Here is a 9,780-nt window from a genome sequence, read left to right as displayed (position 1 = left end):
ATTTTCGGTAAAAATAAATGTTAAAATCCTTAAATTTCAACCAGTTATTCATAATTTTCCCTTAAAGTGTCGAGATGTCCCTGAACGACCTTACATTTTTTTCTTGGAAAAGTCATGCTTCTTATCGAAAACAATAGGTAATTCATTACTACTTTGAAAATTCTGCAGAAATGTTTGCATTTACCGGCTCTCCAAATCGTTTCTTGTAAATTTTTATACAAAACATGTTTTTCAAGATCTACATTCATAAAAAGCCATATTTTCAATTCATTTCTATTATTTAACACTTATGAATTACATACCTTACACATCAGACGACATGTGTTTAAACTTTGAGATTTCTGATTACTATTCCAAGCTGTTAAACTACAACAGAAGTGTTGAATTAAAATTAAACCTATAGAAATTCACATCTAAAAGTATAACTGTTAGTAAATACTTACCAGTTCGTCTTATATCTCTATAGATTTTCTTACTTCTAAAAATTACCGGTAGCATTCGACAATAAACTGAATGGGAGGGCCATTGAATTTTGAGGAAATAAAAATGGACATTGAAGTTTGAGACTTTATTTACATATTCACACATAAAGTTATACTGGAAACGAACATTTTGTGCCACTTTCAGATGATTCTGTCAAGAAACAAATACAACATAATGCAGAGCAAAAAGTTCCATAACATGGTTACAATTAATTTTAATTCACGAATAACAATTCACGAATATCAGTCCATTCTTGGCAAGAAGATTGGTCAAAACAATACTGCCATGTTAATTTCCTTCTTCCCTAAAAGAAGAAAAAATAATAATAATAAATAAAAAGGAACGAAGAACTATCCGGAAGAGGCTTTCAAGGAATACTTTGCAAGTAAAAAAAGAAAAAATAGGTACTAATAAATAGCTTTTGTGCTCGAGCTTCTGCTACACCAGAAATGTGCGCATAATTTGGAACAACACTGATTATTCCTGACAGTTTGTTGAGTATAAAAGATATTTGCGAAATGCAAGTAGTTCTGGTTTGGCACAAAAGCTCGATTACAAAACCTAAGTATTCAGCTTTGAAATTGCTTGGAGATAGTCTGCCAAGGTACAAGAATATATTTCAAAACTCTCACCTTACTATGCCATAAATGGAAAGCAATCTGCGGTTATTAACACTAAGGTATATTTTCTGCAGAAGGTGTTTATACAGTTTTATAACGATTTGGGGGCCATTTAATTAATGATTTTCTAGGCTGTAAGTCTGCATTGTAATTTCCCTGAAAGAAGAGCTTTTCGTAAAAGTTCCAAAAGTATTGATTTCCATTAATCTTCCATAGTTTAGTGGAGTCCATCAATCATGGTAGGGTTGCATTTAGATAAAGCTCTTTTCAGGAAACCAGAGGCAAAATAGTCCATACGTGAAACCTCAGGGGAATTTGCAGGAATATATTAAAAACGTGTATATGCAATATATGAAGCAGTCTTCATTTTTTTCAAGGAATGCAGTGGTATTTTTCAAAGTCTGACTTGTTGCTTTGTCTTCATGAAGATTCACATTTGAAAGTCATTGAGATAAAGAAATGGAATTTCTTCTGCAAATATCAGACTAAAAACGTTTTCTTGGTAATATATTGATTTGAGATTAACTTTTCTCCCACTCTTCTTATATTCTGTTCCAAGACAATCCTGACACAATCGTAAAGTTCTAGTCGAAACTGTCTTTGCATTGACGAACCAGGTTTGTACATTTTTTCTTTTCGTTTTCGATAGTTAATAGACCGCTTTTTTGTTGTACTCATATAGGTAAACCCATGTTTAATCAAGGATCACAATGTATTTAAGTTATCTCCTGATAATAAGTTTATACAGGATTCTACAAATTGTTCTTCGTTGAGCTACTTGCCTTGGCACCTCTTAACTTTAGTAAGCTGTAAAATTTTGTTAATTATTTTATTTATTTTTTCTTACAAATGTGTTTAACGATTCTGCAGTTGATGTCGGCGCCTGCGGATTTTCTCTTGTTACCAACGAGTTAACTGCAGAACTTTGGAAACAGTACGTGACTTTTACGGATAACCGTTTGGAGTCTTCTTCCGATGCAGATGTAATGCTTTAGCTGACTTTCCGATTAATAATGCTGCTTATTTTCCAAATTGAAATTTTAGTATCATGCATATCACAACGTTTTTGAATTATGGACTGGGAATACTTCTTTTCGGAATGAAAAAAAAAAAACATATTCTTCACTCCACAGCTTCTTTATATGCGACATTTTTTAAGAAGAATAAATTTAAAAGTAGCAGACAATATTTCTTATTTCAAATAACAAGTTGTGGTCAGAAATTTTTATTCCAAACTAATTGATTATTTTATCTATCGAAATCGAATCGTTTACTATCGAAATCGTTCTAAAAACGTGTAAACACCCTCTGTATTTCTTGCGTCAAATAACGAAAGAATTTGATAGATCTTTACTTCTGCTGGAATGCTCTATTAAGCTTTAGGAAAGTAACTTTCATTAACACAGATTTTATTTTAACAGAAGCTCTTTAGCGAATTAACAAATTGCTTTCTACGTAAGCAGGTACATGTGCAGTTGAAAAGAGGCACCGCCAAAACAGCACGGCAACGTCGCTATGACATTGCAAATGTGTCACACTGTGATGATATCCGTGTTGCAATGACGCTGTGCGTATGGCTTAAGTCCCTGACGACACTCTGCGACATTTATCTGACGTCCTATTGAGCCGTTACTGTGAAGTCACATTGAGACATTGATATTAAGTTACACTGGACATTGTTGTGAAGTCACACTGCGACATTCAGGTAACGACACATTGCGACGTTCATGTAACGCAATAGAGTGGCATGAATGCAACATAATTAAGTACCGTGAATGTTATCTCACAAAAGATACAAATGTATGCCACGTAACACACGATTACTTTTTAAATGATAAGCGTGATGTATTCCTATTTTAGAGAAGAAGATACCTACAACAATTATTTAAAATATTCAATATAATCATTTGAAATTTTCCAATCGTACTATAAGGTATTTCTCCTGCCTTCTCAGCGTGCCTTCGCGGTGTAGTGGTCTGCATGCTGGGCGCGTATTCCAGAGATCAGTGGTTCGATTCCCGGAGAAGGCGTTGCTCATTTTTCATCACCCCTGCTATAGAAATATATCCTAATATCTCTACACTGGCGCCCGAACTAAAAAGGTGGTAGATAATGATTCTTCACACCGAGGATTTGGCGATTGCGTCAGCTAAAAACCCCGGTCGCTCTTTAAAAGGGGTAGTATTGTAGACACATTAGGTTCATTGGAAGCAAAAAAAGATGAAAAATATTCAACCGCCTTCGCCGGGATTCGAACCACGGGCCTCTGGAATACCGGCCCAGTGCGCAGAAGAACCACTACACCATGAAGGCTCGCTAGGGAAGTTGGAGAAATACCTTATACAATATTCCTGGAATATAATTAAATAGAATATAGAAGTATAAAAATATGTTATAATAATATCAAGTATTAAAATAATTAATATAGCGCTCCCAGCAGGAGAAAATTGAAAAGTTATAATAGGGTTCTGATTTCATTCTATGTTTGCGAAAATTTGTAGATAGCGAAGAAACTTCACTGATTTTTCACGCGCTTCTATAAATTTCACGAGCCTCTAATACTTTTCTTGACGCTAATCACTTCCTTCTTAATACATTTTTAATAATAATTTAAAATTTGTGCTTCAGTTATTATGTAATAATTATTACTGCTATCATTCACAGAAGTATACAATAAGTGTTTTCTCCCCGTAGGTGTTGGTTAAGTAAAGGAACTCATGAAGTTTTACCACATAAACAGCTGAGTTTCATTCAGTTCATCGTATGAGCTGCTAATAGTATTTAAACAGTGGCATGAAGGTTATAGTATAGCGTATAATGTTAAAAGCGAGTAATACAGAGTTTTCCCTAATTCTGTTTTGGTAGCAATGTGTCTTTTATGAACTGGAATCAATTAATTCAAATTTGTTATGCTTTTCTCTAATAAACTGGGTAAAACTGTATAATTTTTAAACTATAATTGTTAAGAAAATAGAAAAATACATTTATAAAATTCAGAAATATCTGTGCTTATTTCCCAGTTAAATTCAATTTTACATTAACATTTATGCTTATCACCATTCTATGTTAAAATATTCAATTTCAACCTAATCAGTATTACAGTTTAACAGTTAAACGAGATTTATAAACAAGACTTATTAAAATGTAATAGAATAACCAAGATTTATTACAGTTTGTCTTGCTTATAGTCTTTAAAGAGTACAATTCAACCATGGCTTTTATATCCTATTAATTTGCTCTATACTACGAATATGTATAGCAGTGCTTTCTGAAAATAAAGATGATATTATAGCATTGTTTCTTTACGTAATTAGTAGATTTCAAGCAGATTAAAATCAGCAAGAGTTATAAGAATTATACCATACGCAATTATTATTTTCATTCATAATCCATGATGTTTACAACCTGACCAATTTTGGAGATTCTGAAAAAGCGATTGCCATGATGTCTGAAGTTTCCTTTGAGGCCCTTTCCTCCAACGTAGGTATTAATTGGAAAAATGTCAGATACAGTTCTCCATACTTTAATGATTTTATTGAAAGATCGTTATTTGTTATTCGTTGCGCTCATGATAAGCTAATATGCATTATGAAACAGATCAAAATGTGATATGTATTTGCCTATGGAACAAAACAAATTTTACAGGGGTGTTGGAATAGACTTGATTTCCTCAAAAGCAAATTCTGTTGATAATATGTAATGCAAAAATGCAAACATTTAGTAAAACTAAGATGGGAAAAAGAAAAACACTAAAATTATCGTTGCATAACTTAAGAGCTCATTTAAATTACCGTAGATAAACATTGTGCAGATGGTAGATACCATAATTAAACGAAAATGAAATATTTCATACTGCATATTGAGTGTACGTGTACTTGAACGTACTTTGACCAAAAAAGTCACTAATATTCTTATATTAGATTTAATTTATTAAAATAGAGCCTCTAAAATGGCTGTCAAACACATATGCATATTTTACTAATTATTTTTCCGAATTAAATAAAAATATTTTGAAGCAATTAATGAATATTATTAGGATTACATAAAAAGAAAATATCAACAACATCTGAAAAGTTTCAGATTGTAAAGGTTGCCCAAATGGGTTTGTTAAGATTTTTCCGCTCTTGCTGAGGTCGCAAAATTACAAAATTTTTAAAGCAGCATAGCAGTCTACGTTTAGAATTCCTGACTCAACGTTAAGTGCTGGACTACGTTTTTCTGTTTTTTTTAGTCTTTTCTTAGTTTGACATATCATTGTTCACTTCTCTTATTAAGACGGCTTTACAAAATTTTTTTGTATTTTTATTATTAACGTTTTGCCTGTTTACTTTACTTATTAAATATCTCGTTCTTGGCGCTGAGGCCACATAAAATTCGATTTAACAGCAAAAACCACAAAGTATTTAAAAACAGCTTAAAATTAGTATTTCCCATAGGCAGTCTCGTGCGCTGGAGATAAAAATGTTTTATTCCGCATACTGTTGTCACTGCTCGATTCCAAAATACGTTTGTTAAAAAACATTCGTTAATTTTTTACAAAATATGAAATAGATAAACTAGGCCTGAGGGTAAGGATATCTTCGTGGAGTACTTTTGATTGAAGACTAATTGGCACGCATTCATGTTACACATCGGGGAGAGGACAAAGACGACGCCCAAGTTCCCAGACCGCTCGCCTGGTTTTGAACTATTTGATTACAGCAAAGCACTCAAAGGCTGTCTGCCTAAAGGGAGGGATGCTTTCGTGGAGGACTTTATAAGGTTTGGTTGGTTTATTGAGATTACGGCAAAGCACACTAGGGCTATCTGCCTAAGGGGAGGGATGCCTTCGTGGAGGACTTTCTAAGGGAAACTACTTTTATACACGTTACACGTGGTGAAAAACACGGAAACACTCATACATCCAGCCCGTTTGCGGGACTCGAACGTCGGACCGAATAACCAGTGTTCAGTGGCTTTATCGCTCGGCCGCTGGTGGGCTCGTCCGTTCGCCTGGAACCGAATCCAGAGCGAACTACCAGTGTTATCGATCCGTCGCCGGTTCCACCCCCCCCCACACACAATAGAATTACTAGTGATGCTTACAGTACTGTATCAAATTTTGTACACATTCAACTTATTTCAAATTTACATATATTAATAAAGATAAAATCAGTAATAAAAAATATCTTCTAGCCGTAAATGTTCGATTACTAATTACCTTTGCATTCAAACTAGGTGTTAATTTTCAATTTCTGTCAATAAATTTGCTTCGGTAGATGAAACTGTTCTTGCGGTTATAAGAAAAAAGTTATTTTCTAAATGTCATTTAAAACAAAAATGCATTATCGTCTATATTTATAAGTAAACTTTATAAGTAAGTTGGAAAATGAACACCTATGAAGGCAGAGTTATAATTCTCAATAAAAATGCAAGTGTTAGGAAATACGTAGACTCAACGGTTAAATCTAAATATATTACACATTACCTCCACGGATATATCAAGCAAATATTCATGAATAGAAAATCCCTGTTGTTTTCCGATTAAACTATTTCTTTACTTTAAACTTTCATACACAAAATGAAACATTTAAAATGATTACAGAATTTTTATAGAAAACAAATTCGATGTGGACACTCCATGACTTCCTTGCATGACCTATTAAATTATATATATCTTCTTGCTACATATCATTTAAACTTATTTCGTCGAATTTCTCTAGAACTATATTTCTCATTCAAGCAATGCAGTTCTTTCTTTGAGGCAAAGCAAAAATACGTAAAAACTCACAACACTTTCATTAAAAATTGCAAAATATAGAAAACCATAAAATAATAAATGCAGTCAAAACAGTTAAAAAAAATTTACAATTAAAATCAGTTTGTACAAACAATTTGGCCAGCGGGCAAGAAGGATGATTTTTCGGTGCACCAAACTGAAAGTTTACTTTTGCTCCCATTCGGCAAAAAGACACTAAAGGTACAGAATTTAACTTAATTCACTATTCTACTGCGTTTCAAATGTAAACAAATGGTGGTTTATTTAGACTTAATTCGCAACTTGAACTCTTAAATTGTTGATAATTCTATAAATACTGCATCCAGGTTAACTAAAGTCATAAAAACCTTAACGAGAACTTAAGAAACACATAATTCAACCACTTTTAAAGCACAAAATGCAAAATTTATCAACATATAAGTATGAAAAACGAAGCTTATAGAGCCAGGTAAATAAAGGTTGAATATAGTATATACATACTTATATACGACTGGTACAACCGACTGCAATGAAGAAGAGAAATGCACAGCTACATGTTATAGGCGTCCCATATACAAAATTTCAACGTGCTACGGCTGTTCGTTCTTGACGTATGAGAGATAAGTACATACGTACGTATAGATATCAAGAAAGGATCTACTACAATCCATTTCAAATCCATTTCGCAATACGTTTTGGCAAAAACTGTCTTTTATTAAATCCATACGTACAGATGTCACACAAAATCATCGTTCTAATGGTTTTAAGAGCAGTTAAAAGGGAAACTTTCGTTGAAATATGATACCCGAAATTTTTTGCGATTACAATACTACTACTTACTTCGTACAAGGAAGTAAAAATGAAAACAAAAAATTACAAAAATCTCAAATCGTTTAATTTCTTTTTACTCCCTCCTTCCTTTCAGTTAATAAATGTTATTTCTAGTATAGCATAAAGCATAAAATATGTTAGAACATTCATATCAGCTAAGAAAATTGAAACAGTGTATTTTTATCATATAAATTTAAAATGAAGCAAAATCTTAATCAAATGGGCAGGAAATTAGACTTTAACTAGCTCCTTTTCAATTCAACATTCAATAAAAAGAAATGCATAAAATATCATCAGAATTGTTTCAACGAGTTTTGAATTTAATTTTGAACACAGACGCAAATATACAAAACGCACCATCTAGACAAAATTAAAGTATGTTTTTCAAATGTTTTCTCTATATATGTTTTTAATACACTAGTCAATGGAGCTTGTAGAGTCATTAGGTTAATTGGAAGCAGAAAAGATGAAAAATATGCAACCGCTTTCGCCGGGAATCGAACCACGGACCTCTGGAATACCGGCCCAGCGTGCTACCGTTACACCACGAAGGCACGCTAGGGAAGTGGGAGAAATACCTTATAAGCTTATTTCATACATTTAAAGGTTTTTTTTAATATAATAATTTATAAGTAAGAGCTCTCAGAAGAAGATACAAAGCCTGTATAGAAGGTACAGAAAGAACTCACTATAAAATAGCTTTCCAAAAAGCAAGAGCGCATTATAAAAGAAATATCAGAATATCAAAAATTAATAGTTGGAAAACATTTTGCACTTCTACCTCCAAAATTTATGGCTCCGCCTTCAAAATAGCGCACAATAAAATTTTCACTCCTCCTTCATTATCAATGTACAGCTTCTCTGAATCAATTTCCTCTTCCCAAGCTGCGTTAGAAATTTTATCAAAACTATTCCCACAAGATGAATATAGACCGAATCATACCACAGATACAGAAGCATCTAACAGTCCTTCTACACGTCGTCCTAATCCACCAACAGTTATCATCCCTCCAAAGATCGATGAATTGGAACATATCATCAAAAGACTAAATAACAGGAAAACACCAGGTCCCGATGGTATCGACAACATCATCTTAAAACTTATTTTTTATAATTATCAACAAATTATTATATCTTTCATTATGCCTGCTGGTATAACTTAACATTTCCTAATATATTAAAAAATGCAGAAGTTGTTTGCTCCTCAAGAAAAATAAACCAGCCACAAACCCTCTATCTTATAGACCAATATGCCTTCTTCCCACGTTGGGCAAACTCCTTGAAAAACTAATCCTTTCAAGAATTTTATATTATCTAAATAAGAATAAAATCATGCATTAAAATCAGTATGGATTCACACCAAATAAATCAACAGATCATGCTTTTCAAAAAATGCAAGTCTTAAAGATGAATGAATCAAAGAATCTTCATTCAATAATAATTTCGATAGATATTCAAGCAGCCTTCGATTCTATCCGCTGGAAAGACATCATAACAATTCTACAAATAATATCATGCCCTCAGGATATCCTTCATATTATCAAAGACTACCTATGCAATAGAACTCTACAATATTCTTCAGATTCCGGTATAATAAATTATAAATTAACAAAAGGTTGTCCTCAAGGATCTTGCTTAAGCCCTACGTTTTGGAATCTTATAGCAAACGAAGTTTTAAAACTATACGACAATATTAATCATACCCATATCCAAGCATACGCAGATGATTTTCTTCTCATTGTGAACGCAAGTAGCCGGAAATCAATAGAAATTAACTCCAGTTTTTCTTTAAATACCTTCCGCAACTGGACAGATAAATTTCATCTTAAAATTTCTACTACTAAATGTAAAGCACTATATATTCCAAAAGGAGGTACTTCCATAAAAAACCTAAGAAAGCCAATAATCAAAATTTCTCAAGAAAAAATCAAAATTGACAAGAGCATCACATATCTGGTATTAGATACTCGGCAATCCTGGCAATTCCATATTCAATATCTCAAAAACAAAACTTTAACCCTTCACAATTCTCTTCGATCTGTAACAGCCAGCACTTGGGGTATATCCTCAAAATTAGAAAAAATTTGGTACCTAACAGTTATTGAAAAA

At 32.8% G+C, this 9,780-nt stretch overlaps 1 long non-coding RNA gene across 1 annotated transcript in view; it reads right to left on the bottom strand.

The window, feature by feature from the left end:
• Positions 1-553: 553 nt before the first annotated feature.
• The window catches only part of LOC118196601 (uncharacterized), a 137,953-nt gene continuing 128,726 nt past the window's right edge, over positions 554-9,780 (bottom strand). The window contains exon 2 of the long non-coding RNA XR_015040549.1: positions 554-787. This is a non-coding gene — a long non-coding RNA (uncharacterized LOC118196601). The remainder of the gene's footprint in view (positions 788-9,780) is intronic.

This window comes from Stegodyphus dumicola, chromosome 4 (assembly GCF_044657685.1).
Source record: "Stegodyphus dumicola isolate Sdum_Otavi_A_Nest chromosome 4, ASM4465768v1".
Classification (NCBI taxonomy): Eukaryota; Metazoa; Arthropoda; class Arachnida; order Araneae; family Eresidae; genus Stegodyphus; species Stegodyphus dumicola.
The sequence above is the reverse complement of the archived record's forward strand: the minus strand, read 5'-3'. Positions and strand labels throughout refer to the sequence as shown.